Source organism: Rhinolophus hipposideros (genome assembly GCF_964194185.1).
Source record: "Rhinolophus hipposideros genome assembly, chromosome: 20".
In the NCBI taxonomy this organism is placed as follows: domain Eukaryota; kingdom Metazoa; phylum Chordata; class Mammalia; order Chiroptera; family Rhinolophidae; genus Rhinolophus; species Rhinolophus hipposideros.
In genome coordinates, this window is record NC_138066.1 from 2,769,528 (window position 1) to 2,797,196 (window position 27,669).

At 43.6% G+C, this 27,669-nt stretch overlaps 1 protein-coding gene across 6 annotated transcripts in view; it reads left to right on the forward strand.

Moving 5' to 3' along the window:
• The window catches only part of SPECC1 (sperm antigen with calponin homology and coiled-coil domains 1), a 239,140-nt gene that overhangs the window by 45,382 nt on the left and 166,089 nt on the right, over nucleotides 1-27,669 (forward strand). Inside the window, exon 1 of one of the 6 annotated variants that reach the window (XM_081029671.1) lies at nucleotides 1,436-1,663. The exons of 3 other annotated variants lie outside the window; for them this stretch is intronic. The gene's annotated coding sequence lies outside the window, so the exon portion shown is untranslated. Of the gene's footprint in view, nucleotides 1-1,435; nucleotides 1,664-27,669 lie in introns of those variants that run through there. 2 more of the 6 variants (XM_081029673.1, XM_081029668.1) reach the window with 2 other exon arrangements.

Sequence of the window (27,669 nt, forward strand, 5' to 3'; positions counted from 1 at the left end):
TCCTGAAATGCTCCTGGGAAAGGCTTTCCCATCCCAAGAGCTCCTGTGTTTGAATTAAGTGAACCTAGGGAAGCAGAGCTGAGAGATAATGAGAAACAGATTTTCAATGACATTTGAACCTCTAGGTCTAGCTGGCTTAAAGCCAGCTTGAATTCATCCCTAGACTTTCCAGTTAGTCAAGCCAATAAGTTTACTATTTTTCTTAAGCAAAGTTGAGTTGGAGTTCTGTCACTTGCAGAGTCCCAGCCACTACGAACTTCAGTGTCTGTGCCATGCTGCCACACACTGGAGGACACCCAGACAAGTTAGGTCTGTGAATATCCCTGACCGCCAAGAGGGTGGATACTCCTCAGTGAGAGCAAGGCCCATGCTTATGCCTCTGCTTTCTTTAAGGCCAAGAGGAAGGGCCACCAAAGATGGGAGCATTTGCCAGGGAGCCAGCAGCCCACAGTTGTAATAACACCCCTGGCAGGGAAAGGCCGGCACTAGGCTGTGTGAGGACAGCTCCTTACTATGGTCTGTGATTCGAATGGCAGAGTCCGCATATGGGGGATGGAACGACAGTGAACACCAGGAAGGCAGTGGCACTGAGGCTTTGCAGACTCACTGTCTGCTAAGAACTCTCTGCCAGGTAAGAGCTGCTTGTCTGCTTTTCACACCTATTATCCAGTAAAAGAGCAATTAAAATCCAACATATGGCCATGACTAAGCTCAGCCCAGCCCTGATAATGCCAGTTGTTGGTTAGCGTGGATATAACACATGTAGCTTGTTACCTGCACAAAATTTCTTCCTTTTCTTTTCTTTTTTCTGTGCAGCGTATTTGCTCCCTGTTGCAGGCGATCTCATGGTCACTGGGGCTTGTAGGCCATGTGTAGTGGCAGGGGACATGGACCCCAGGTTTTGTGAGAGTGCTCCTGTAATTTTGGAGCTCTTGGAATTCAAAATTAGGTACAAAAATATTTATTTAGAATGAAAAAGAAATCAGAACAAATTACCAAAGCATTGGAGATCCAAAGCCTTACCTCCAAGATCCCTTGAGTCAGTTTATCAGAACTACCTGCATTAAAATGCTTCCTGATTGTTACCTGGCTTCCCCATCTCACCTAGAACATTCTACAACTCACAGGCACAGGCAAAGGCAAGCTAGGGGCCCTGAGGCTTCAGGGCAGACTCGCTTCTGAAGAATAGACTGGCTTTTTTTTATTGTTTTTTATTTTTTTCTGTTTGATATCTCAGGGAGCAATCAGCAAGAAACTAGGCAGTGTACATCTTAAATCCTTATGTTTTAGAGAGATACATTTAAGTATTCAGGAGCCGGGTAGGATAGAATTGATTTTGCAGTGTGTGTGTGTGTGTGTGTGTGTGTGTGTGTGTGTGTGAGACAGAGAGAGAGAGACAGAGAGAGAGAGAGAAAAAGAGAGAGAGAGAGAGAGAGAGAGAGAGAGAGAGAGAGAGAGATTGTGAGAGACAGAGGGAGAGGCCGTCAGAGGCCCCGGAGAGCAGAGCCCGCCTGCTTCCTGAGTGAAGCATTGCTTAAATGCTCACTGCCTCGGCCCCTTGTGGTTTTCCTCCCTGGCCAGCACGGAACCCCAGAATAGTGCGGCTGACTTGCTGATTGAGGTCAGCGGCTCCCAAGAAGCACGAGAAACAAAAGGCTTTGCAGTAAGTACATAGTTGGTTATTATTTAAGATGAGGATGGAAAATCTTAGATGAAAAGCTCTATCTGGGGGAAGAGGTTCTTCGGCTTTAAGTGTACTGTCAAACGTACCCAGTGAATCTTGCTAGGACTAAGGCATTATTATTAATACATTCGTTTGTGGTTCATGGACTGGATCAGCTAACACTACATGCATGTTTGAGGGGCTAAAAATGAATTTTAAATTCATCTTCTGGCATCTTTAAAAACTATTTTGTTTTCACTACTATTTTTTTCATCTAGCAAAGTAGATAATTCATGCTAACTTCAAGTTAACTGTGTAAAGTTCTTTGGAAAAGAAATCCTCTCTATGGGTACTAATTACTAGCGGTGTGAAGATTTGCTTTTCACAACCAAGGTGAATAGGGCTGTTTCTGTGCATTCTTTTCCCCAAATGCGGGAAGTCTAAAGTCCTGTGGAGACAACTGCCCACTGGACTTTTTCTTAGCCCTCTGGAAGGTGCTAGACCTTTCTCCCCTCAAAGATCAGCACTTCGGAGTTCACCTTCCCATCTTGCAGAGGGCCTGATAACGTCCCTGTGCTCGATATCTGGGCCAAACATTGTACTTATGAGGCCTTGATGGCTGAATTTCAAAGATATGACAAAGATAGAGGCTTTTCTAGGAAGTTACTCATTATATGGTTTCTGTTTAGGCAGTATTTTGTCCCACCCCTCTTCCCGCACCCCACCCCTGTAAGGGTCTCAGACTACTTTGAAATATCTTTTCACCAGTCTATTTTCTAGAAATTAAGTTTTGGGTTTTTATTCCCTTTTTCCACTGACTTAATTTCTTATTAGAATAAAACCTTTAGCTCAGTAGTTTAGGAAGTCCATATTTTAAGTTTACTTGAGAAATGTGATTCCCCTCCTTTCCCCCATTAGAAGGCAAAGGTAATGACATACATTTGCTGTTTTCACTTTAGTCCTCATTGATATGGCTCCGTTTGTTCCTTTACAATCAACTTCACAGACTATTTATTTTCACACGGCTCTAGTTTTGAGTAGCCATTTCACTTCCTTTAATCTTTCCTTTGCCAAGTGAGTTTACATGTAAGTGCTGTCTGTTCTTAGCAGGAGAAGCCCCCAAAATAGGGGAAGTCAAAATTAACCATACTAAACTTGCAGTTGAACAAGAACCCACTTGTCATGCAGGGTGTCACGCAGGGTCTTTGATCCCGCTCCCCACACAAGAACGCAGGACATGGTGAGGCCAGAAAGGAACACCCACGGAGCCATAGGTAGGGGAGTCACACCACCATAGTCTCGCTGACGGCCGGGTTGGAGACACAGGAAGCTGGAGCCACACGATCAGCAACCCGCTGTCCGCTCCTCTGCCAACCAACCTCACTTGCTAACTGCAATCCGCAATCCACAAATCCGCTCTTGCTAGCGTAGCCACAGCAGTTATATCAGTGGCTAATGGCTAACCAGTAACACCTGATGGCCACCTAGTCACAGCTGATGACCACCTACTACCCGAGCCAGCACCCCTCCACGTGAGGCTGAGAGCCTGGAAACTGCTCTCTGGGGCTCTGTCCCCACACCACTCCATGTGAAGTATCTTTCTCCCTCATTTCAATTTTATTTTTAAAACACGTTAAATGTTTTTAATGATAAAAGTAGCATTTTTGAGTGTTTACTGTGTGACAGATACAGCAGTCAAGTTTTTCACAAACATTATCTCATTTGATTTCCACATTAGTTCCATGAGGTGGTGACATTTATGGTCTTCACTTTAGAGGTGAGAAAACTGAGGCACAGAAAGGTGATATAACTTGGTCGAGGTCAGACTGATTGATGGGTGGAGTGGTACAGCTGGGATTGGAACTTGAGGTTTTTTAAATCTAAAGTAAATTTAGAAATTAGAGAAAATAGTGACGCAATCCTATGCCCTAAAACAACTTAAAATTTCTATATTGCTATCTATATAACTAGATATTATAGCATAAGGTTATTTATATTTTTGGTTTCACAATTATTTTTAAGAGTGCATAATGTTCTAGTAAGTCATTGTTCCATAAATTACTTAAGTATTTATTCCATGTTTTTGAAAATTGGGCTGCTTTTCTTTTTTGGGTTTGGTATTCTTCTTCTTCTTTTTTTCTATTATAAATAATACTTCAGTAAATATCATAGCCATATAATTTTCCCCATGGTTTTGGATTATATCTGTAGAATAGAGTCTCAAACATGGGATTACTGAGTAAAAAGGACATGAATATTTTAATGGTGCTTGGTACATGTTTCTAAATTGCTTTCTATCAACACTCTGTGTGAGAGTATCAGCTTAATTTTATCCATTCCACCAATGACAGTGTCATAAAAAATTAGGCAAAACAGAAGCTCTTTTTTGTAATTTTGCTTTTTTTAATATAGTTAGGCTGAACATTTTTTCCACACGTTTGTTTACAAGTTGTACTTTCTCTTTTGCTCATTTCTTTGTTAGGATCTTAATGCCTTTTTTAATTTTTTGCTAATTTATATGGGTTTTTAATAAGATTCATTTGCCATATTTTTTCCCTTATTTTTCACAGACTATTGTATACATTTTAAAATAAGTTTTTTAGAAACATGCAGCCATTTAACATTTTTACATATCCAAATATATCCTTTTTTCCCCTAATTCTTCTTACTTTAGAGATATAAATTATCCTCTTTTAAGAGGTCTTTCCTTCTGGTTTTCACTCTGGTGGATGATGTGCAAAGTGGATTTAAACTGATTTAAAAATAATGCTAAACAGTTTTTCCCACATCATTTATGAGCAATCTTTGTTCTCTAATATTTTATAATTTTGTCCTTTTATATGCTAAATGATATTTCTGGATTATCTGTTTTATTTATAGAAACTAACTATTGCTGTGCTGTTATCATACTGTATTAATTTTTGTTGTTTTGTAATATGTAAATAAAATTTCGCTTAAGAGCATAGGCTCTGGGGGCAGATTGCTATCTTAACTAATCTCTCCCTTAGTCTTATTATTTGTAAAATGGGCATTGTAATAGTGTCTACTCCATGGGTTGTAGGGGTGAAGAAATAAAATTTAAATTTAAAAAAAACACTGAAAAAGTATTTGATGTATAGAGATATGTATAGAGAGTATTTGATGTGTATATATGTGTGTGCATTTTATATACATAAATGTACATGATATAAAGTCAAATTATAGTGTCATTCTTTCCATTTATGGCCTAAGATAACCTTTCATGGGTAATCTTAGGAGACAGAGAAAGAATGACACGTTTGACTATATACATTAAAAAACTTGGTATATTGAAAGACAGGCAAGTGACAGACAGAAATATATGCAACATACATATCACAGAGGACTACTATCCGTTATAAAGGAAGAATTCCCACAAATCAATTTTAAAAAGACAAACACACAAAGGAAAAATGGGCAAAAGCAATTTATAAACAGGCAATTTATATTTATTTTTATAAACAGAAGAAATGCAGATGGCCAGTAAACATATAATATTTAATCTCAGTAAGGCTCATGGAAATGTAAATTCAAATACTAATTAAGTATCATTTTCCCTGAAGCAGACCGGCAAAAAATGAAAACATAAAGAACATCCAGTGTCAAAGAGAACATGTGGAGCTGGGCACTGGCAATCACAACTAATAGGAACAAGAATTAGTAAAGCTTTCATATGACAATTTTACAAAACCTACTTAAAATGTAAAATATATATACCTTTCATGTGTCTTAGAAAAACACTGTACATGTTTTCAAGTAAGCATGTAATCTATACATTAAAAATTTCATTATTTGTATTAAGAGATCTAAACTATATATTTTTATTTGTATGTATATAAAAATTCGTTTTTTAAAAGTACTAGATATGTAATATCAAGCTGTTTACTATGTTACCTTTGGAGAAGGAAGTAGAATTAGGGCAAGGTCTCTTTCACCTTTAAAAAATTTTTTTTTTTAATTTTACTTCTATTTTTCAATTACAGCTGACATTCAGTATTATTTTATATTAGTTTCAGGTGTACAGCATTGAGGTTTTATATATATATTATATATACATGTAATTATATATAATGTATATTTATATAATATATATATATTTATATATATATATTTTACAAAGTGATCCCCCTGACTAGTCTAGTACCCCTGGCACTATATATAGTTACTACAATATTATTGACATTATTCCCTATGCTGTACTTTACATCCCTGTGACTATTTGGTAACTACCAATTTGTACTTCTTTATCCCTTCACCTTTTTCACTCAGTCCCCCAACAACCTCCCATCTGGCAAGCATCAATTTGCTCTCTATATCTATGAGTTTGCTTCCAACTTGTTTGTTCGTTTATTTTGTTTTGTTAAATTCCACATATAAATGGAATCATATGGTATTTATCTTTTTCTCTCTGACGTATTTCACTTAAACACAATACGCTCGAGGTCCATCCTTGTTGCAGATGGTAAAACTTCATTCTTTTTTATGGTCGAGGAATATTCCATTGTACATATGTATCATATCTCTCTCTCTCACCTTTTGCTAGATATACTTTTGTGTTTGAATTTTTTATGAGTCTGTATTTGTCTAGTATGTGTAAATAAATGAATAGATGTTTTTCCAGGCCCAGAGGTAAGAAAATTCTAGAGGCCAGTACCCCAGGTGTAGAGGCTCAGGGTTGGGAAAGTACATGATAAATTTTAGGAAGAGTAAACATTTGGCTGTCAGTGTTTTAACATTCCTTACAGGTTTTAACTTAACATTTCAGGAAAAGAAACAAGGAACTTGTTGAGAAAACTCAGTCTGCGAGGCACAGAGGAAAAGCTGTTTCATTGATGAGCAGTGTCCTCTAAACAGCTCCCGTCCCTATTTTGATGCGTGGCTTGTAGACACTATCCCAGATGCACTGTTCTCTTCACTTTCCTTTTCAGATATGTTTCTTATCTCTATTTTTAAAAGCCATCAGCCAGCTTTCAAAATAGCCATTCGTGCAGTTATTCACCCAGCAGACATATAGAGCCTGGTTCTAGCCCGGCAGCACTCTAGGCCCTGGGAGACAATGGTGCGCAGGAGAGAGAATGTGCCATCCTGTGGGAACAGCAGACACATTAATGGGTTGATTGGGAGCATTGCTATGAAGCTGCCAACTCGGGTCTGTGGTGGAGAATAATAGACAAGAGTTCTTGTGGACGGGTGCTGCGGAGAGGGCAGCCCAACGGAGGTTATTCTGAGAAAAGCATGGGTGGGACATCAGCATCCTCTTTGAGGCCCCGGCCTTTGGCCACATCCCACCACTTGGAACCTCGTGCTGATTCCATCACTCCAGGCTCTCGAATTTCTCCCCCTTCTTTTCACCCATACTGCCATTTCTTCATTCCTTTCACTGGGACTACTGTTTCCCAGATTTTAGACATTTACTTCCTCTTTTCACAGTTCTTGCCATAGCCAAGTACCATCACTTACTCATTAAAATTCCTAAAGCTGACTTACATTATTAACATATTTTAAAAGGAAACTTTGGGACTTACTGTAAATGAGAGACAATGGAAATGAAACAATGCTAAATTTAAAAGTTAAAATAAAAAGTTATCAGCCATGAAGGCAGACCTCTGTAACATGGTCTGTAGGGCCTACAGGGTTGCTCTGATCACAAAGCGATGCTACTTATGGAAGACAATGTGTTAGGATTAGACAGTCAGCCGGTAGGAAATGCCTCTCTTGTCAGTGAATGCAGGGAGGATGCTGCTGGAAATACATGAAATAAGTGGAGACCGGATTTTGTGCAATCACAAGAGAGAGGTAAGCTGGGAACACATGGCAACCAGGGAGACGGGGCCTTCTGAAACAGCCCTTGGAGCCCTACCTGGTGCTGCAGTAATGAGAGCCTGAAGGAAGGGGCCTAATGAGTGGCCTCTTGGGGAGTCAACAGGGGAGTTGGGGAGGGGCTTATGCAGTAGATAAAGTAGATAGAGGATGAGACCCTAGGGTGAAGGTCTGGGTTGTAAATAAAAGTCTTTAATGAGCTTGGGAGCTTGAGAACCTCCCTGGTACTCACTACCTGTCAGGCTCTGCCCTGGGTCTCATTGATGAGGTCTGAGCACCAGTAAAGGAAGGCTTTCCAGAGTCCTGGCTTCACCTGGGAGTCTTGGCTGCATGGGAGGAGCCCGAGCCCTGGGAAATACTACAGCAGCTTTTGTGAATGGTGTGGGCTGCTGACAATTGGGCATCTCCAGGATGTGGGGGGCACCTGACAGGTTCAGGGCAGTGAGAGGTGGTTTGCAAGGGCTGCCCATGTGCTCCTGCACCCACCTGGTGTCATGAGGCCACCTTGCCCTCATCCATGCAGCTACTGCCACAGGATGTCTTTCCATTGCCTTTCTGTTATCTCTGCCTGTGATGTTCTCCCCCTTTCATCTAGTTAATGCCCACAATCCTGGGAATATCTTTTCCTCATGGAACCTTCTCAGGCTTTCCTCCCTGACTTGACCATACTTCCCTAAGGACAACCTCTAATCACCCCATGTGACTCTCTTTAGTAGTTTTTCCCAGTTGAAATCTTGCGTTTTCAGGACTATTTGATTGTTGCCTACTCTGGCTCCTGAACCCCAGGTGAACGGGGTTGGTGTTTGCTTATTCCTGTCTGTGGCGCCTTCACAGTGCCCGAGACACTCCAGGTGCCGTAGGAGGGCCTATTGACGGAACAGATAAATGAAACCATCCTCAGCTATTGGGCTGTATTAATGAGCTATTCCCTACGATCCCTTTTGGGCCTGACTGTCCTATGCCCAGTGCCGCGAAGGGCAGGAATGGAGAGGCTGGAGTCATGAGGACACGCCTGGGGACGTGTGAGCCAGGTAGGGACCTGGATTTTATTAGCTGTGGGGACCCACTGGAAGATTTTGAGCAAAGGAGTGACCTGACCTATGTTTTAAAGGGAGTGCTGTGGACAGGGGTGAGCCAAGGTTAGAAGAAGATCTGGGTGGATTAGCAGTGCAGTCATCAGGATCCCATTATTTGTTGTGGCTCTGGTCAGAGAGCCATGATGCGGGGTCCTGAGTTTCTCATATTAACATTACTTGTAGAACTTTTTTTTAAAAAATATGTGTATTTATTTATTTATTTTTTATTGGGGAAGTGATACAGGACTTTATTGGGGAACAGTGTGTACTTCCAGGACTTTTTTCCAAGTCAAGTTGTAGTCCTTTCAATCTTAGTTGTGGAGGGTGCCGTTCAGCTTCAAGTTGTTGTCCTTTCAGTCTTAGTTGTGGAGGGCGCAGCTCAGCTCCAGATCCAGTTGCCGTTGCTAGTTGCAGAAGGCACAGCCCACCATCCCTTGCGGGAGTCGAACCGGCAACCTTGTGGTTGAGAGGCCGCCGCTCCAACCAGCTGAGCCATCCGGGAGCTCAGCGGCAGCTGAGCTCAAGGTGCCGTGTTCAATCTTAGTTGCAGGGGGTGGAGCCCACCATCCCCTGCGGGACTCGAGGAGTTGAACCGGCAACCTTGTGGTTGAGAGCCCACTGGCCCATGTGGGAATCGAACCGGCAGCCTTCGGAGTTAGGAGCACAGAGCTCTAACCGCCTGAGCCACTAGGCCGGCCCACTTGTAGAACTTTTAAATTAACAAATTTTTGGTGCCCCATGGCTCTTTTGCATAGTTAAGGATGTGCAGTGCCCTGTGACTTCCATCATTCCCCATGAAACCTGCCTGGGGAACACTTGGTCCTGCCAGCCCGCTGCTTCCTTCAGTCACAGGCAATACCTAGTTGCCACCAGTCACACAAGGAGGAGGCACTCTGGCCTACAGAGTAACATCTGAACTCTTTAACCTGGCTTTCAGGTCCTCTACAACTGCTGCCAATCTTTCTTCCCATGCTGCTTTGCACTGCTTCCCACAGCGCTCAGCCACTGCTCCCAAACTAAGCCACTGCCAAGCACACGCCCTTTAATCGCACCTTCTCTGCCTGTGGGTGTGCTGCTCATCTTGGTTGCCCTTTCTTCCAGTGTCCACCTATCAACTTCTCCGCATCCTTCTGAGCTGTCGAGTTTGCTGGGATTACCATAGCAAAGTACCACAGACTAAATGGCTTAAACAATGGAAATTTCTTTTCTCACAGTTCTAGAGGCTAAAAGTCCAAGATCAAGGTATGGGCAGAGTTGGTTCCTTCTGAGGCCTCTCTCTGTGATTTGTAAATGACCGTCTTCTCCCTGTGTCTTCACATGGTCTTCTCTCTGTGTATCTGTGTCCCAGTCTCCTCTTCTTGTGACACCAGTCATTGGATGAGGGCCCACCCACATGACCTCATTTTACCTTAATTGCCTCTTTAAAGGCCCTGTCACCAAGTACACACATTCTGCAGTGCTGGGGTTAGGGCTTCAACATGTGAATTGGCGGTGGGGGGGGCAGTGCAGCCCGTAATCGGACTCTCGCTCCAATACCACTTTATCCTCCGGCACCTCCCTATTCTCATGAAGCAGAGCCCGTCAGTGGGCTAACCCTCTGTCCTGTGCTATTCATTTATTAACTTGTCTGAAACACCCAGAAGGACATACTGAGCACCTCTGTATGTCGGGGATCTGCTTGATGCTGAACATCCAAAGGCAAAAACTATGGTGCCCACCTGGGTGCTTAGGTGAGAGGCAGACAAACCAGTTAAAGCAAGTGCAATGCAGCATTACAGACGCCGACATTCAGAGTATGGGCATCCGATCCAGTCCTGAACCGGAGCGAGCAGAAAGCTTCCTGGGGATGCTTCAGCTTAGCTTGGAATGGTGAATAGTAGTCAATGGGCTGAGGGAGCCAGGAGAAGTCTGCAGCTAGAGGGTGCCATGCGTGAAGGCCTGGAATTGCGAGGCATCGTGGTGCTTTCAGGGAGCAAACAGTCTAGTGCGGGACTGGGTGTGAGAGAGTGGTAAGAAGTGGGTGTGTGGGGTAGGCGTGAGTCGTGAGAAGCCTGGCTTGTGCAATTGGGGCTTCATCCTGAAAAGGGGGCTGAGGGTGGAAGGTTTTTAGGCAGGGTAGGGACATGAGTGAGTATGTGTTTTAGAAAGCCTACTAACAGCGTGGTGGCAGACATGGCTGTGGCCCTGACTTAGGTAGGAAAACCAGCTGTAATTCTGATCACAGTATGATGTGAGCACTGGAAATAAAGAACAGAGGAAGATCCAGGAGCAATTTTGGAATCAGCGACAGGACTTGGTGACGGGCTAGATATACAGGGGGTGAAGGACAGAGACAAGGTCATCATTAATTTCCTAGATTCTGAGTCTCAGTGAATGCCCCATTTTGAATCTGCAATTCAGTGACTTTTGCTAAATGTCTATACCCACAGAACTGCCACTACAATCGAGGTATTGAACATTTCCATCACCCCAAAAAGTTCCCTTTGTGCCCCTTTACAGAAAGTCCCTTTCTCAGACACCACCACTCTCCACCCCCTAGCCCTGGGCCAATACTCATCAGCTAGCCTTCTGTCACTCTGCAGTATTTTTGACTCTTCTAGACTTTTATATCCATGGAACCATGTACTATGTAGTATTTTGCCAGGTATAAGTGTATTACAATTTGATGATCCATTCGTGTGTGTGTGTGTGTGTGTGTGTGTGTGTGTGTGTGTGTGTGTGTGTGTATCAGCTACCTCTGGATGGCCTTCTGGACATTTAGGAAAGTAAGTCCCAAGATTGGCTGCTCAGTGTCACTCTAGGAGCTTATTAAAAATTTTAAAGCAGGACTCACCCTTGATGGGCTGAATCAGGATTCTCAGGAGCGAATCCCAGGCATCTGTGTTTTTAATCAGCCTTGCAGGTAATTTTGATCAACCAGGTTGGGAAACCGCTGCTCTAGGTTATTACCATAGAACAATAGCTCTGGAGTTAGAACCTCCCTGGACTCCCTGGACGTGTTTGCTTATCACTAAGAGACCATCTAGTCCAAACTCCTGGGTGACAGCATTCTTTCGGCATGCTGGCCACACCAACTTGTCCTGCTACCAGTCACCCTGGCCACTTACTTTTTCATGAATTTATCCAACAGAAAATTTCTGAGCACTTACCACAAGTAAGGCATCAGTTGATGTAGACACTGCGTATATACAGAAGCAAATCAGATTTGGGCTTACAATTAGTTGAAGAGATGTGATGTTAACATACATAGTCATACAAGAGAAGGCAATAAATGTAAGAGACACATAGATAAAAGTCTTGGAATTTAGAGACACTCCAGACAATTTCCAGCTTTTTGTGGGTGTGGGGAGGTGGCAGTCAGATAAAGTTACAGGGAAGAAGCAACATTTGATCTGGGATTTGAAAGATGGATGAGATTTATGCATAAGGGGAGTGAGTGTGGGAAAGACAGTCCAGGCAGAGGGAACATGGGGAAAACAAGAAGAAAGGCATGGAGGGAGCAAGTCCTTTGTTGCTGGGGCCGTGGAAGCCCAGCTTGACTGGAGCATGGAGAGAATAAAGGGGAAAAGGAGGGTTGGAAATGTGGGTTTGAGCTGGAGCAAGGAGAGATTGCATTCACTCGGCCCACCTGAGCTGAGCGAACACGTCCTATGTGCACTCACCACCACAAGACTTACAACACTTCTGTCACCCCAGATTCCTCACACCTCATTACAATCAGCCCCTCCGATGTGTGCTTTCCAACAACACCAAGAAATTAACTTAATTCTGACACTGTCTGTCTGGAGCTCATATCAGACCCCAGAGGTTAAGGGCTTAGTCTCACAACATTGCCTCCACTTCAGACAAGGTTGTCACCCGTGCTTCTGACCAACTGGCTATATATCGGATGTTCCCACGGCTCCCTCCTTGGGTTTGATTAATTTGCTCCTCAGAGAAACATTTACCAATTTGTTATAAAGGGTATTATAAAGAATACAGATGAACAGCCAGTTGGAGAGACATAGGGCAAGGTCCAGAAGGGTCCTGAGTGCAGGAGCTTCTGTCCCTGGGGAACTGGGCTGTGTCACCCCCCCCCGGCACGTGGATGTGCTCACCTATCCAGATGCTCATCAAATCTTGTTGTTAAAGGCTTTTTACTTAATTTGAAGCCCTCTTTTTCCCCTTCACTGGGTGGGAGCTGAAAGTTCCAAGCCTCTAATCACTTGGTCTCTTTGGTGACCAGTCCCACCTAGAGGCTATCTAAGTCCCTACCCTAAGTCACCTCATTAGCCAAAACTCAGGTGTGCTCAAAAGGGGCTCCTTGGGAATGACAAAAGACACTCCTATCACTCAAGAAATCCCAAGTGAAATTCTGAATTCCGTTTATGAGCTCTGCGCCAAGAACCATGGACAAAGACCAAATATATTTCTTATTATACCACAGCCCTTCCTCCCACTCCCAGGACCTGGTAACCACTGATCTGTTTTCTGTTTTCAACACTGTCCCTATAGTCCTGCCTTTTCCGGAATGTCGCATAAATGCAATCATGTAGTAGGTGGCCTTTTGAGTTGAGCTCCTTTCAGTTAGCACAATGCATTTCTCTTGCTGGACGGCCTTCGGGGTCTCTGTTCCCACTCCCCACATAAGAACGCAGGACATGGTGAGGCCAAAAAGGACACCCACGGAGCCATAAGTAGGGGAGTCATATCACTATATTCTCACCGGCGGCATCCGCCTGTCTGCAATCCGCTCTTGCTAGCCCCCATCTTTGCTAGCGTAGCCACAGCAGTTATATTAGTGGCCAATGGCTTGCGGGTTACAGCTGACGGGCAACTAGCCACAGCTGATGGCCATCTGATCACAGTTGATGGCCATTTACTACCCGAGCCAGCACCTTTGTATGTGAGGCCGAGAGCCTGGAAACTGCTTTTGGGGGCTTTGTCCCCACAGCATTTAAAATTCATCTTTTTTTTTTTTTCTTTGCATGTACCAGTAGTTTATTCTTTTTTTACTGAAACACCAGCTAGTATTTCATAGTATGGACACACCAGTTTGTTTATCCACTCACTGTTGAAGGACAGTTAGGTTGTTTTCAGTTTTTGCTGTTATGAACCAAGCCTAAGCATTAAGCTATTATGAAAACTTGCATTATGGATGTTTGTGTGAAAACAAATTTTCACTTTTCTTGGAAAAATACTGAGGAGTGGGATTTTTGGATTATATGGTAAGTGCATGTTTAATTTTATAAGAAATGCTATATATTTTGCAGAGCAGCTGTACCATTTTGCATTTCCACCAGTAGGGAATGAGGTCCAGGTGCTCCCTATGCTTGCCAGCCAGCCTGACACTGTCTTCTTTTCACTTCTAACCATTCTAATAAGTGTGTAGTAATATTTCATGTGGTTTTAATTTGCATTTTCTTAATGACTAATGATGGTGAGCATCTTTTCAAGTGTTTACTTGCCATCTGAATATCATCTTTTCGAAGTGTTTAAATCTTTGACCATTTTCTATTGAGTTGTGTATTTCGTCATTATTGAGTTTTACGAGTTCTTTATAAATCCAGAAATCAAGTCGTTTATTAGTTTTGTGTTTTGCAGATGCTTCCCTTCCAGTCTGTGCCTTGTCTTTTTGTTTTCTTCACAATGTCTTTTGAAGAACAGAAGTTTTAAATTTTGGTGAAGTCCAATTTATCAGGTTTTTAAAAAAATTTATTTTATGAATCATGCTTTTGGTGTTTTATCTAAGAAACCTGTGCCTAACTCAAAGTCACAAAGATTTTCTCCTAGCAGTTTTCTGGTTTTCTTTAGGTTTCATGTTTAGATCTATGATCCATCTTTAACTAACATTTCTCATGGATCAGACACTGGGCCCAGAGCTGTGGAACCGCAGAGGAATGAGAGCATGCTTTGCTCAAGTTTCATCTGGGCTGGGGAGCGGGAACAGGAGACAAACACATCAACAGAATGTTAGGCTGGTGTAAGGGGTGCTGTGGACGCTCATTGTGGTGGAAAAGCTGGCTGTTCCCTGCACAAGGGGGCCAGGAACTGACTTTTACAGGACAGTAGGAGTTAAGTTGAAAGTAGGAATCAGGAGTGGGAAGCCCTTTGTTCTGGGCGTGGAGGGGACCTGCAGAGGCCTGGAGACTGGAGGATAGAGGTGCTGGGGTTGGAGCTGAAGGTGCCTGGCAGGAGTAGGCAAAGCATGCTGTGTGCCCTACCCTGAAACAAAGAGAAGGTGGGGGTGACTTTATGACATGGCTCGTGCTGTGTTCTTTGAGGGACTAGGGGACTGTCTTTTGTCACCAAAGGTCAGACACATTTGTATCACAAAGAGCCCATCCTTAGGGGGCTGTTCCTTATTGTCTCCCACTCCCACCAGAGGCACAGATCACAGAGCAGTTGCTGTACTGCGGTTCCTTGTGGGTTTACTCCCAAGGACCATGCAGTGGACACGTAATGATGATGAGGTAACCCCAGGAACAGCCTGCAACATTATCCCTCATATTTGTGGCTATTGTGTATATTTAAAACACAATACTAGAAGCATTTTATGCCAGGGAAAGATAGGGCATGTTCTAGGCTCTGAATAAATTAACCCTGCAAAGCGCAGCAGTTGCTTTCATTAGCCAGCTGGCACTACAGGAAAATTGCTAAAGCCTGTGGGTTAGAAAGGAATATTTCAGGAATACAAAAACAAAAAAGAAATCAGCTGCGTTCAGTGATTTAACTTAATCCGGTAACAATAAGGAAATCCAGAGCAATAAGGAAACATTCTCACAGGCTTTGCCAGTTCTCAGCGGGGTGTCTGCCATGACGCTGGGGCAACCAGGGGACAATGCAGGCGAAAGTTTAGGTCCCTGAACCCTCTGTGTTGCAGAAGCTCCAGGGAAGTTCTATCTTCCCCTCATTTCTTCCCGGTGCTCCCAGGAGTCAACACAGACTGCTAACAGGCTCAGCTGCTGTGTGGCCTCTCTCTTCTGCCCACCCCTGCCATTCCACCACCAGGGCACTTTCCAGAGTGGCTGTCCACTACACCCAAGGCCTCCCTGCCCACCATGCTGCAGACACTTCTCCACAGCTCCTGGGACCACAGTAGCCCCGGTACACTGCTGCCCTTCCACCACCACCATGGTTTCTTTGTAACTGGCACATGCCAGAGAGCCAAGTCTCTATATGTCCCCAAAGACGCAATGGATACAGTGGGGGACCTCAGAATTTCTTGAGGAAAGAGCTCTTTCAGTGTTGTGTTGATAGCCCAATTCCTGCCTGCCTCCCTCGTCCCCTTCCACAGCACCCCTTACAGCACTTAACAATCAGAGTTCTCCCAAGAGGTTCCTCAGTTCCGCAGACAGGCAGACTGCTAGGCCCTCCCCAGCTGGCCTCCCGACATACCTGAAATGCAGCATCTCAGTCGGGATCCAGCTGAGACCCTGCTGCTCTGAACTCTTCAAGCTTCATGACTTAGGGCTGTCTTTTCAGATGACTATCATAGACAATCCACTTCTACCTGGCAGGTGTCCTTTGTGAGTCTGTCAGAAGCCATAGGCCTCAGAAGGTACCATAACAGAGGAGAAGACCGCCATCTTTGAGTGAGAGCAAGAAAGGAACCAGACTCCAGTCTTGTTTTTTCCATATATAAAGTCTATCTTTTGCCAAGCTGAAAATTTACTTTGGTTATTAATTTGGTTGTTCCCACACCCCACACACACGCACGCTGTCAGAAACAAGTTCAGACAGCTTGGGTATTTGTCAGGTGACCACTCCTTTGCTGTCCTGAGGACACCCTGTCTCTGATGTGAGATGCAGATGAGTGGTGAGGAACCAGTGGGGATGAGCACATGTGTTTCAGGAGGAAGAGAAATTAAGTAGTCATGATTAGAGTACTGATGGGGAAACGAAGCATTTGAGGAAGTCCCACCACGTAACTCATGGACAGCGCTGGCTGGGGAGTTGTTACTGTGATGGTGTAGACAAGTGGATTCCAGTGCTCTCGCCTCTGAATTGGAAGTGGGGATGTGGGTGGGATTCTTCCACCACAACTCTTGAGTTGTTCAGCCACTTTCTCAGCAAGGGGACTTGTGAGATGACCCTCTATGGTTTCTCTGGTTGAGTCCCATTTGTGGTATCCATCGTGCAGCATGCGGAGGTTGTGTGACACACAGAGGCTGCCTCTCCTGAGTTTGCAGAGCTGGTGCTTCTTTCTTGCTTACATTTATCTTTGGCCGGAAAGCCAGTTTGGCTAAAGTATAGTGAGCAACGGGGGGCCGTGCTTGTGGCGAGGGGACCCACCTCTGTACCAGGGACAGGGGTTCTTGTCATGGGAGGTCCCCTTTTGCATCTCTGCTCAGCAGTGCTGGGGGAGAGGGCTTGTCCCGTCCTCTCTGGATCTCATAGTGCACTGCAGTGTGTTGGTGGAGGACATCAGGATTTTGCTGGGTGGGTGGGGCAGCCTGCCCTGCAGTTCTTGCATTGTCCCTGGAGGAAATAGAACAGAATGAGTCAGACTGGCCTGCCTGTTGCCTTGGAAGCTGTGCCACTGACATCATAGGGCTTTGCCCCTTGTCCCACCTGACTTAGCGGCCCTAGTTAAGAAGAAAAAAAACAGAAAAGATTGGGTAAAAGATGATGTACTTAGACTGAATACTTAGAATTATTGGGTCCCTAAATCTGTGGTTATAGTCAACTATCACTTTTCAAAGCATCTGACAAATTTATTTATTATTATGTTTCAATTAAGATGTTTTAAATTTTAAATTATTATGTTTCAATAAAAATGTAAAGTATTATTTACTATTACTGTGAAACTAGGATGTATACCAAAAAGTGAAAAAGCCCTCCTTCAGGAATAAATTCAGGAAATGAAATGAAGCAGTAAATGATTTTAGAGGTTCGGTGTTGAGTAATTTTAGGAACTCTTTTCTCAAGCATTTTATAAGTAAATGAGATTAATTTTTATAACCCTAATGCTTATACAGCAACATGAATATTATTTGAAGGTAGTAACACTGGAAGGTTCTGTATCTATACGTATCTCATCCTGAAAGCAATTTTGGGATTTTTTTTTTTTTTTGCAATTGTTTAGAGACATTTTATAAGTCTTACAGGAAAATAATTGTCATTGCTTTGTAGTTCCATTTTATATTCACCCATTAATTCAGCACCTACTTAGTGAATGCCTGTCATTTTCAGGGCTCTATGCTGGGGCCTTTGTACCTGACTAACGAGGGAGGGGTAGGGAGATACCTGTACACATTTCTTCAATGAAAAGCAGAATTTAAATATTCATTACATAATATTTATTGAGCATTTACTATATGCCAGGCACAGTGGAAGCGCCAGGAACACCATGATAAACGAGAGGTAAGGCCCTGCTGACACAGAGCTTCCCTGGTGGTGAAAGATTATCTGCCGATGTTCAATGACAGATCATCAATGATGCTGACAGTTTTAGTTTGATTATAAAGGCTCTGAAGAAATGAACAGGGGCTGTGGGGTGGGGTGGGAGAGCTACTCTAGAGAGTGAAAAGAAAAGGCCTCAGTGGATGTACTCCTGAGCAGAAACCAACTGAGGGGAAAGGACTCCACTGTGTGAAGAGCTGGGGGAGCATTCCAGAAGTAAAGCTCTTCTTTGGTGATTAACTGGTCATATTCAAGCAGCTGGAAGCAACTCGCATGACCACATGACCACAGTATAGCAAGCAGGAGGGAGCTTTGGGACTGAGGTAGGTGAGCGGGGCGCCCAATAGCCTAGGATTCTGGGAGTCATGACAGAGTTTGGATTGTCATTCTAAATGCAATGAGAAGCCATCAGAAGCTTCTACTTAGGGAGTGACGTGATCTGATTTGTGTTTTTAAATATTTTTAATAATTAAAAAATATTTTAATTATGGTAAAAAACATACAACATAAAATTTACCATCCTAGCCATTTTTTATGATTTTTTTTTAAAAAAAACAAAACACCTGGCTGTCAAGTGGGCATTAATTACAATGGGCAAAACGGGGAAAGAGCAGAGGCAGAGAGATGGTCAGTATGCTGCTGCTCTAGGCGGGAGGCGACAGTGGCTCTGCCGGTAACAGACAGGAGGCAGCAGGGACATTGATGTGCCGGAGAGCTCACATGCTTTCTGGAGGTTTAGAGGTGGGAGTGTCAGAAAAGCCTGTAAGAAAGCCTTGACTGACCTCGAAGAAGGGAAAAGAACATTCATTGCGGGAGGTCTCAGAGGAGGGTCTTGGGGGCCCCCCAACATGAGGCTGAGTGCAGAAGAATCGGGTTTGACCACACAACAGGTTAGGTAATGAGCGTGGCATGGCTGAGGTCAGCTGGGCAGCCCTTTCATTTGGGCTCAGGCTTGGGTGCTTGCCTGAAGTGGTCCCTGTAAGGGAAGTTAGCAAACCCAGTGTCAGTGTCACCGATGGTAAGGCATGATGACAACTGCCTCGTGGACATTTGGGAGCATTAAAGAAAATCATCTCTGGTGGCCTGGCTTTTTGTTGGTAATGACAACTGTTAGCTTAAAAATAAGTGAAGGGCCGGCCCGGTGGCTCAGGCAGTTGGAAGGCCATGCTCCTAACGCCGAGGTCGCCAGTTCAATTCCCACATGGGCCAGTGAGCTGCGTCCTCTACAGCTAAGATTGTGAACAACAGTTCTCCCTGGAGCTGGGCTGCAGTGAGCCGCTGGAGGTTGGCATAGGCTGTGGTGACCTGCGGCGGGGCTGCTGTGAGTGGCCCACCGAGGACCGGCGACCCAGTGCCTCAGCCTGGGAGGAGCGCAAGGCTTATAATACCAGCATGGGCCAGGGAGCTGTGTCCTACACAACTAGACTGAGTCCTACACAACAACGGCTTGAACAGGAGTGGGGGTGGGGGAGGCAGAAAAAGGAGGGGAGAAAGGAAAAAAAGAAGTTAAAACAAGAGGTCTTGGGCGGGGAGTGACCAATCCCAGCTGAACGTGGGAAGTATGTCAGGAATCAGGGAAGGCATGAGCTTCGAGAGGAACTTCAGAAGGGGAAAAGTGACAGCTTCAGAAGGGGAAAAGTGACCCAGGTCTTTGCTGGGGAGAAAAGCCAGGCTCTCACAGGAAACATTGCAGAGTCTAAGTTCCCAGTCAGGGCAACGGTGGTTTTGAGAAATGGAAGCTCCAGGGAGGAGCCCAAGATGCCCCTGAGGTTTCAGGTCTGGGAGAGTGAGAGAAAGGCCATGGCAGTAATAGAAATGGGAAGTTAGGGGGAAAGCTGGTTATTCAGGGTCTGTGCTAGGCACACAGGCAGATGCCAGGAGGCTGCCCCCTGGGAAGGGTCCACAGGCCAGCTGTGCAGCAGGTACGTCCACAGATGAGTCTAGGAGCCCTCATGAAGCCCTCCTGGACGAGGGTAAGTTTCCAGAGTGGGGACACTCTTGAGTTCCCTTCAGAAGGTGGCGTTGAAGGCAGCCAGGCCAAGGTGGCAGGGCGGGTGTCCTGAGCTTCGTCTGTTTGCCCCTCCATGTCTCCTCTCCATCTCTCTCCACCAGCTCCTAGATACCACATCAGTGGGCTTCCCTGTGAGCCAGTGATGTGTAGGTTGGAGGAAACGTAAGAATGAGTTTGAGGCCTTTCTTTCCCCAGCTCCTACCCAACTGAGTCTCCATGAATTGGTGGTATTTCCTCTATTGAAGGGCCCAGCTACTGTCTCTCGTTCCGGCTCTCTCTGGGTTCCACCTGTGTCCTCCCCTGACCCCTAAAGGCGTAGGGGTGATGATGGTCCTAGGTCCTAGCCTGGGGTTCTATACCTTCCCGACTGCTCCTCCAAAACCTGCCCCCACCCTTGTAAATGGTTCCTTTCTGAGCTCTCCTCAGTTTCACAGCTGATGTCCCAGACAGGCAGGGGCAGGTACAGGGGCCCAGAAATGAGACTGAATCTTGTGGCTCAAGATGCTTCCACCTAAACAGATATGAAAGCCTCCAGAGCCCTTCTACCCTATAGTTTTTGTTTTGTTTTTCTTGTCACTTTTTTAAAAATTATGGTAAAATACACAGAGTATAAAATTTACCATCTTAAACACAGTTTTAATGGTACAATTCAGTGGCATTAAGTACATTTACATTGTTGTGTGACCATCCCTCCACAGAACTTTTTTCATCTTATAAAACTGAAATTCTGTACCTATTAAACAATAACTGCCAATTCTCCTTCCCCCAACCCCTGGCAACCACCATTCCACTTTCTGTCTCTATGAACTTAACTACTTTAGGTACCGCATGTAAGTGGAATCATACAGTATTTATCTTTTTCTCCCCACTTAGCATAATGTCCTCAAGGTTCACCCATGTTGTAGCATGTGTCAGAATTTCCACAATTTGTCTGTCTATTCATCCATCAGTGGGCACTTGGGTTACTTCCACTCTATGGCTATTGTGAATAATGCTGCTATGAACATGGATGGACAGGTATCTCTTTAAGACCCTTCTTTCAGTTTTTTGGGAATATACCCAGAGGTAGAATCACTGGACCATATGGTAATTTGATTTTTGGTATTTTGAGGAACTTTTTCATACTGTTTTCCATAGTGACTGCACCATTTTACATTTCCCAGAAGCATCACACAGGCATTCCAATTTCTCCACATCCTCACCAGCACTTGTTTTCTGTTCTTGTTTTTTCATAATAACCATCATAATGGATGTGATGTGGTATCTCATTGTGGGTTTGATTTGCGTTTCCCTACTGATTAATGATGTTGAGCATCTTTTCATGTTCTTATTGGCCATTTGTATATCTTCTTCAGAGAAATATCTATTTAAATCCTTTGTCCATTTTTATATCAGGTTCGCTTTTGTTGTTGAGTTGTAGGAGATTTTTAAAAAAATGAATTCTGGATATGAATCCAATATTCATCTGCTCAGTAGGACTATTTTAACAAAATATTATGTACTGAGTAGCTTAAGCAGGAGAAATTTATTTCTCATAGTTCTAGAGGTTGGGAAGTCCAAGATCAAGGTGCTGGCTGATGTGGCTCTTGGTGAGGGCCCACTTCCTGGCTTGCAGGTGGCTGCCTCCTCACTGTGTCCTCACATGGCCTCTCCTTGGCGTGTGCACAGGAGAAAGCTCTCTCTTTCTCTTCTAGGGTCTCTTCAGATTAGGACCGACACTTATGACCTCATTTAACTTTAATTTACCTCCTAAAAGCCCTATGTCCAAATACAATCACATTGGGGATTAGGGCTTCAACATATGAATGGGGCGGGATAGGGGACGAGAGACACAATTAGGTCCACAGCAAACCCCTTTGCAAAATTATTTTCTCCGATTCTGTGAGTTGCCTGTTCCCTCTTGTTGATTATGTCTTTTGATTCACAAAAGTTTTTAATTTTGATTTGTTCCAGTTTATCTTTGTGTGAGTGTGTGTGTGTGTGTGTGTGTGTGTGTGTGTGTGTGTATGTGGTGCTTTTCGTGTCATATCTAAGAATTCATTACTAAATCCAAACTCATGAAGGTTTTCCCACTGTGTTTTCTTCAAAGAGCTTTACAGTTTTTACCTCTTACATTTAGATCTTTGATCCACTTTAGGTTAATTTTTATCTAAGGTGTAAAGTAGGGTCCAACTTCATTGTTTTGCATGTGGATATCCAGTTTTCTTAGCACCATTTATTGAAAAGACTGTCCTTCCCCACTGTATGATCTTGGCACTACACTAAAGTTTTTATTCTTAGTTACTTTTTAATAGGTCTTTTCAAACTATTCCTATAGAAAAAGCTCTTGAAGTATTTTATTTCTATCCCCTTTTCTACTGCCTTGGCTCATTCACTTTTGATTCTTTGATGTGAAGCCACATTATAGGTAAGGAAATAACTACTGATTAGTGGCCATCAAGCTCTGTGGGATGCTGGCTTGTTGGTTCAGCTTTGGAGACAGAATGATGGCCTGGGGCAGTGATTTCTGAGCGTGTGGTCTCAGTATAGCTCCCAGATTAGAGCTTCTCTCTAGGGTCTACATTTCATATTTAGTGAGCCGACTCCTCCTCTGTTTCTTGTTCCAGCTTACACCCTATTTGTGGCAGCGTTTCATAGTTTCTGCAACTTCTTATTCCATTTTCAAAGTTTGTTCACAGATTTGAGGTGGTGTGGTTAGTGATGTACAAATGTTCTTTTCCATTTAGTTTTTGTTTTATCACTTCTTGGTTCTTGTTTTCTTTAAATGAATTCTGCTGATGGGATACATGAATTTTAGTTTGCTGTTTTTCTTCTGCTGCTGTGTAGAAATCTGTTCTCTTCCTTATTTACCAGGAAGGAATCTAAGACTAATGGGATGATTTTTGATCTCAAGACCACAGGAAATAATAAGCTTTGAAATGTTTCCTATGGCCTCCAACTGAAGTCTGGGATTCCCTCGGCTGTTCCTAAACCAGATTTTCAGCATTAACATTTCAGTGTTAGGAGATGAACCAGGTGCGGGTCTAAGAACCACTGACCCAGGACTCTCATTCTTCCTGTAGAACTGAGTTTCTCAACCTCGGCTACTGACGTTAATTTAGTCCAGAATGCTTCTTTATTGTGGGACTGCCCTTTGGACTGGAGGATGCCTAGCAGCGTCTCTGGCTCTTTGCAGTAGCACCTCAAAGTTGTGATAACCAAAACATCTCCACACATTCCCAAATGGCCCCTGGGGGCAGAATCATCCACCCACCCACCCCCAGCTTAGAAACACTACTGTGGAAGAGGTCAAAAGCAAACTAGGCACGTGTTCTAAAAAGCTCTATCTAGATATTTTCAACATGTTGCTCACTTACATTCTATTTCCTGCCAAGTCCCCTGGTAATTTAGCTATGTGAACATTCTTATTTTGTTAGTTCTCTGACTTGAATGCTTTAGGTTTCCGCTTCCTGGCACTTATTGTACTTGTAGTCGAGACTTCAGTGCCCTCTCCCACTTCCAAGGACTCATTATTTTGTGATAGTCCAGAAGGGTTTCCCAGTCGCCTTTCTGTTTTCTTTCCTTAAAAGGGTAATAAAGCTGAGCCCCCAAAACACCTCATCCAACACAGGCTCTGAAGGCAGCAATTAAGTACCAAAGGAACCTGTCCCGAGGGAGCAGAAGACCACCGCATGGGCCCAAACACCTCATCGTATTCCTAAAATACCTGTTCCATCTTTCCTCCTTCCCTCCCTATTTTCTTCCTTTTCTATTTTATGCCATACAATTTGTGACTTACAGTTTAACTGTAAGTCTTATACTATTCTGGAGAGGAAAGAAGCTTGGTAACAAAATAAAATATTTGAAAACTTAAAGATCCCTGGACAGACCCTTTGCCCCACCGTGGGAGTGCGTTCCTAGATTTAACTGTAATTTCTTGATCAGTTTGATCCTTTGAGATGGTTTAGGAAGATTTTAAGAAACCAGGGAATTAATCATCCAAACCTTTATGTTTTCATTGTTTTGGACTTGGCTAGAGCCCATCCATTTAAGTTTCTGTTACTAATTCACATCCATTAGGAAAGCATTATTCATCCAGCATTCACATCTGTGTTTATCTTTCAGCAGCTAGGACGTATTAAGGCTGGTGCCGATTCTAATGACTGTAAGGTGTCTATTCTCAGTGTTTATTTTCCTCTCTACTTTCCCTCTTGCACGTTTCCTAATGAAAAGAGCTGCTCTGTGTATAGGAAGAGCACTTCCCTTAACTCTGGCATGTCCTTCCACTGAGCATTGATTTACTCATCCATCACCGTGTATTGTTGAGTTAGTAGAGTGGAGTGGCCCTCCACTGAACACAGTTAACAGCTAACATTCGCTGAGTGCCTTCTGTGTGCCCTGCCCTCAATATCCATGTTGTCCTTCCTTCTTCACAGTTTTGTAAGTCAGGCATTAATAATTCCATTTTACTGGGGGAAGAGGTTGAGAATCACGGTGTTCAAAAAACATGCCCAAGTTCACACAGCAAACAGTGGAGCTGGATTTGGAGCATGGGATCCAGAAGCCCTTGTGCTTTCTCATGGGAGCCAAGATGGTTCAGAGAGGCTATATCCATCCCTGGTATTTAAAGCCAGTTGAAACTGGGTATGAATCCAGGCTTTATCATGCTCTGTGATTTAAGCAAGTTGCTTAACCTCCTTAAGCCAAATGAAGTTTCCCCTTTTGTAAATTGGGGGGTGACACTTATAGGGTTACAGTGAAGATTTAATGAGACACCCACATAAAGCATGGAGCAGTGCTTTGCCAGGCTCAGAGTGGGTTAGTGTGGCCAGTCTTAGTCACAACAGTGTTTATTTAATGGACTGCTTCCCTATGTCAGCCAGGATAAGGGATGAGAGGAGAGTCGTAGAAGTGGTGGGAAGCAGATTGAGTGAAAGTGCGCAGAAAGCTAAAAGTGGGCCTAGGGCACCTGCTCTGCTTCTGGCAGGAGGCATTCCTGGAAGTGGACAGAGAGCAGGACCAAAGCAGCTGAGCATTGTGGGGAGACAGCTAGTTCTGAGGATGAACCTTTCTGAGTCTGTCCCAGGGGGGCACGGCTAGACAGAGCAAGGAAGAGGAGCAGCCTCCAGAAGAAGACAGGTTCAGGCTGGGGGTGAGGGGCATGCGATTTTAAATAATGTCCTAAAACATGGAGCGTGGACAGCAGGGTGCAAAGCTGGCATGAGTCTGGCTGGAGCATTCTCCTTCACACCTGCTCTCACCCTCTCGTCCATCCTGGAGACCACTCCAGGCCTCTCATCCCAGCACTTTCCCTATCTCTAGGGTTCTCCTCCTGGTTCGAGTGAGTGGAACATTAATAATTTCATTTCTGTGTATTTTGGATTCTGAAAGAAGGGGGAATTTGAAGAGAAGAATCACACTGGTGGATGGTTACCAGATAAAAATCCTACTCTGGGGAAAAGAATGGAAAAAAAGAGTAAAGGGAGCTAAGAGAAGATACATGATAAATAAGAGGGGGTCCAGATGGGAAAAGGTCTCTGGGTACATTCATTTGGGAATAATTTGATCAGATTCAGAAGGTTCTAAGAGAATTAAAAGGGTGTGAAATGAAGCCACCCTGAGAATTCTGCCTCAGAGCATGTAACTTAACAGTCTGAAAAATGGTTGAACATTTTTCAGATGCACTGTCCAAAATACTGTCATATTTGTTGTCAGAGGTTAAGGGAGGAATTTAGATGTGGACTGAGATGGCTATTTTTTTTTTTTTTTAACCAAGGTCTTAGATTACTTGAAACATTGGGGAAAAGATGTCAAGGAAAGTTTCCATCCTCTTCCTGCTGCTTTTCATTTTCATATTCTTATCTTTCTTTTGGAGAATAAATAAGAGGCATTTCATTTCAGGGGAAACCTGGGCAGATTTTGGAAAATGTAGATGCATTGCAGAATCACCTTATGTTTTCATAAAGTAAACCCTGTAATAGTTATTTCTAAATAATTGTAATCATAACATAAAAGGTGCCTTGATTAAATAGATATTTCATTTAAGTCATCTCCATGAGTCAGACATGTTACTGATTGGTTCTGTAGTAATTGGTAAAATTCTTCAGTAATTCTCTTCAAAAATCACTCAAGATATATTAATTTTTTTATATTGGGAGTTCTAATGAAGTTAGGTTTTACTGTATAGGTTTTAGCCTAGGAATTCTTTCATTGTTACTATAGAAACCAGCATTAAAAATTGTGGATCAAGAAAAAAAATGGTGCTAAACGTCAGGAAAATATATAAGAAGTAAGTTTTTCTTTAAAAAAATACAGATTAAAATAATCATGATACCTGGAACCAAGCTGAGACTAACAGGGTTCTGAACTAATCATATACCTGAAATCATGAATAATTTTTCTCAGAAACATTATAGAAAACAAACTGCAGAGTCTTTAAAAAATTATTTTCACCTACAGCCACATTCACACTGCTGCTAGGAGAGCAGTGCTGCGGAATGAGTTCCAGGTAGTTTTCCTGGACACGTGCCACCAGCTAATCGCTTTAAGTAGGAATAGGAACTGGGTGGCTCTTGCTGAGACTCAGCAGTTGAAATGGTCTCCTCTGACCAGGAAAAGGAGACAAGAACAGGAGGAGCTCACAGCCTGAGCTAGGCTGGGAGGCTCTCTGTTATTTTTCTTGTAGGTGGTTAATGGGGTGTACGGGATGCCTTGATGGGTGAAGAGGCCCAGGGCTGCTTAACACCAGCCACCATCCCTCACGGACAGTTAATTAGACCCCTGGGTCCTGTGAGTATGGTCGCGGGAGTTATCTGTCACCTATTGGTGTGTTTTAAAGTGCATTTTTCAATTTGTTTCTTTGAAAAGATGGAGCATTATCTGTGGTTTTGGTAATCTGTCTCACTCTCCTGGTCATTAGATTCCATGGGAGCAGGCAGAGTTAGGATTGAGGCTGGATGAGACCCTAGAGGGCGTTTAATCTACTCCCACTGTGCTAGTGATGGAAGAAACAGGCTCAGAGAGGTGGAGAGATGGCGGCCGACCTCACTCATGAATGACAACGCTGATTGCTGATCTCAGCAGTCAGGCTGCCGCCCAGGTCTCTGTATGTGGATTTTCCCCATAGGTCTTAACTGCAGCCTGCTGCTTTGAACAATTTTGCTTTCATGAAATATTTTAGTTAGGGCAGTAGCTCTGTCCCCGGTCTGACTAATTAAAATATGCTCTATTAATGTTTAAGTGATATCCATTTTTGTCCAAAAGAAGAAAAAAAGTCGTGCTTCTGCACAATCTAATTTTCAAGTAATTCATTATGTCTATTTAAAAATTAGGTAGATTGTTCCATTGTCAGCCCTAAAGCTGCAAGGCTTACAGACATAGTACGTCTTGACTCAAGCTGACCTGTGTCATATGTAGAAATAGCGCATGGGTATAGTAATGCCGTGTCAAGTGTCCCTGACTAAGAAGAAGCCATCATTTGCTGAATACTAATGTTAGAACATCAATAATATTGTGCATATGTTTTCATAGTTTGGTAACAGCTATTACGAAGCTGTAAAAATTAGCCTAGTGCAAAGGTATCATTTTAGGAATAGAACTCTATTTGCAGGCCAATCATAAGTGCTGGTTCTAACAGCACTGAACATGGTATATGAGGGTAAAGCCCTGTAATGTATGTCACTCAGCAGGCTCAAGTTGTGGACACACACATTTTTTCC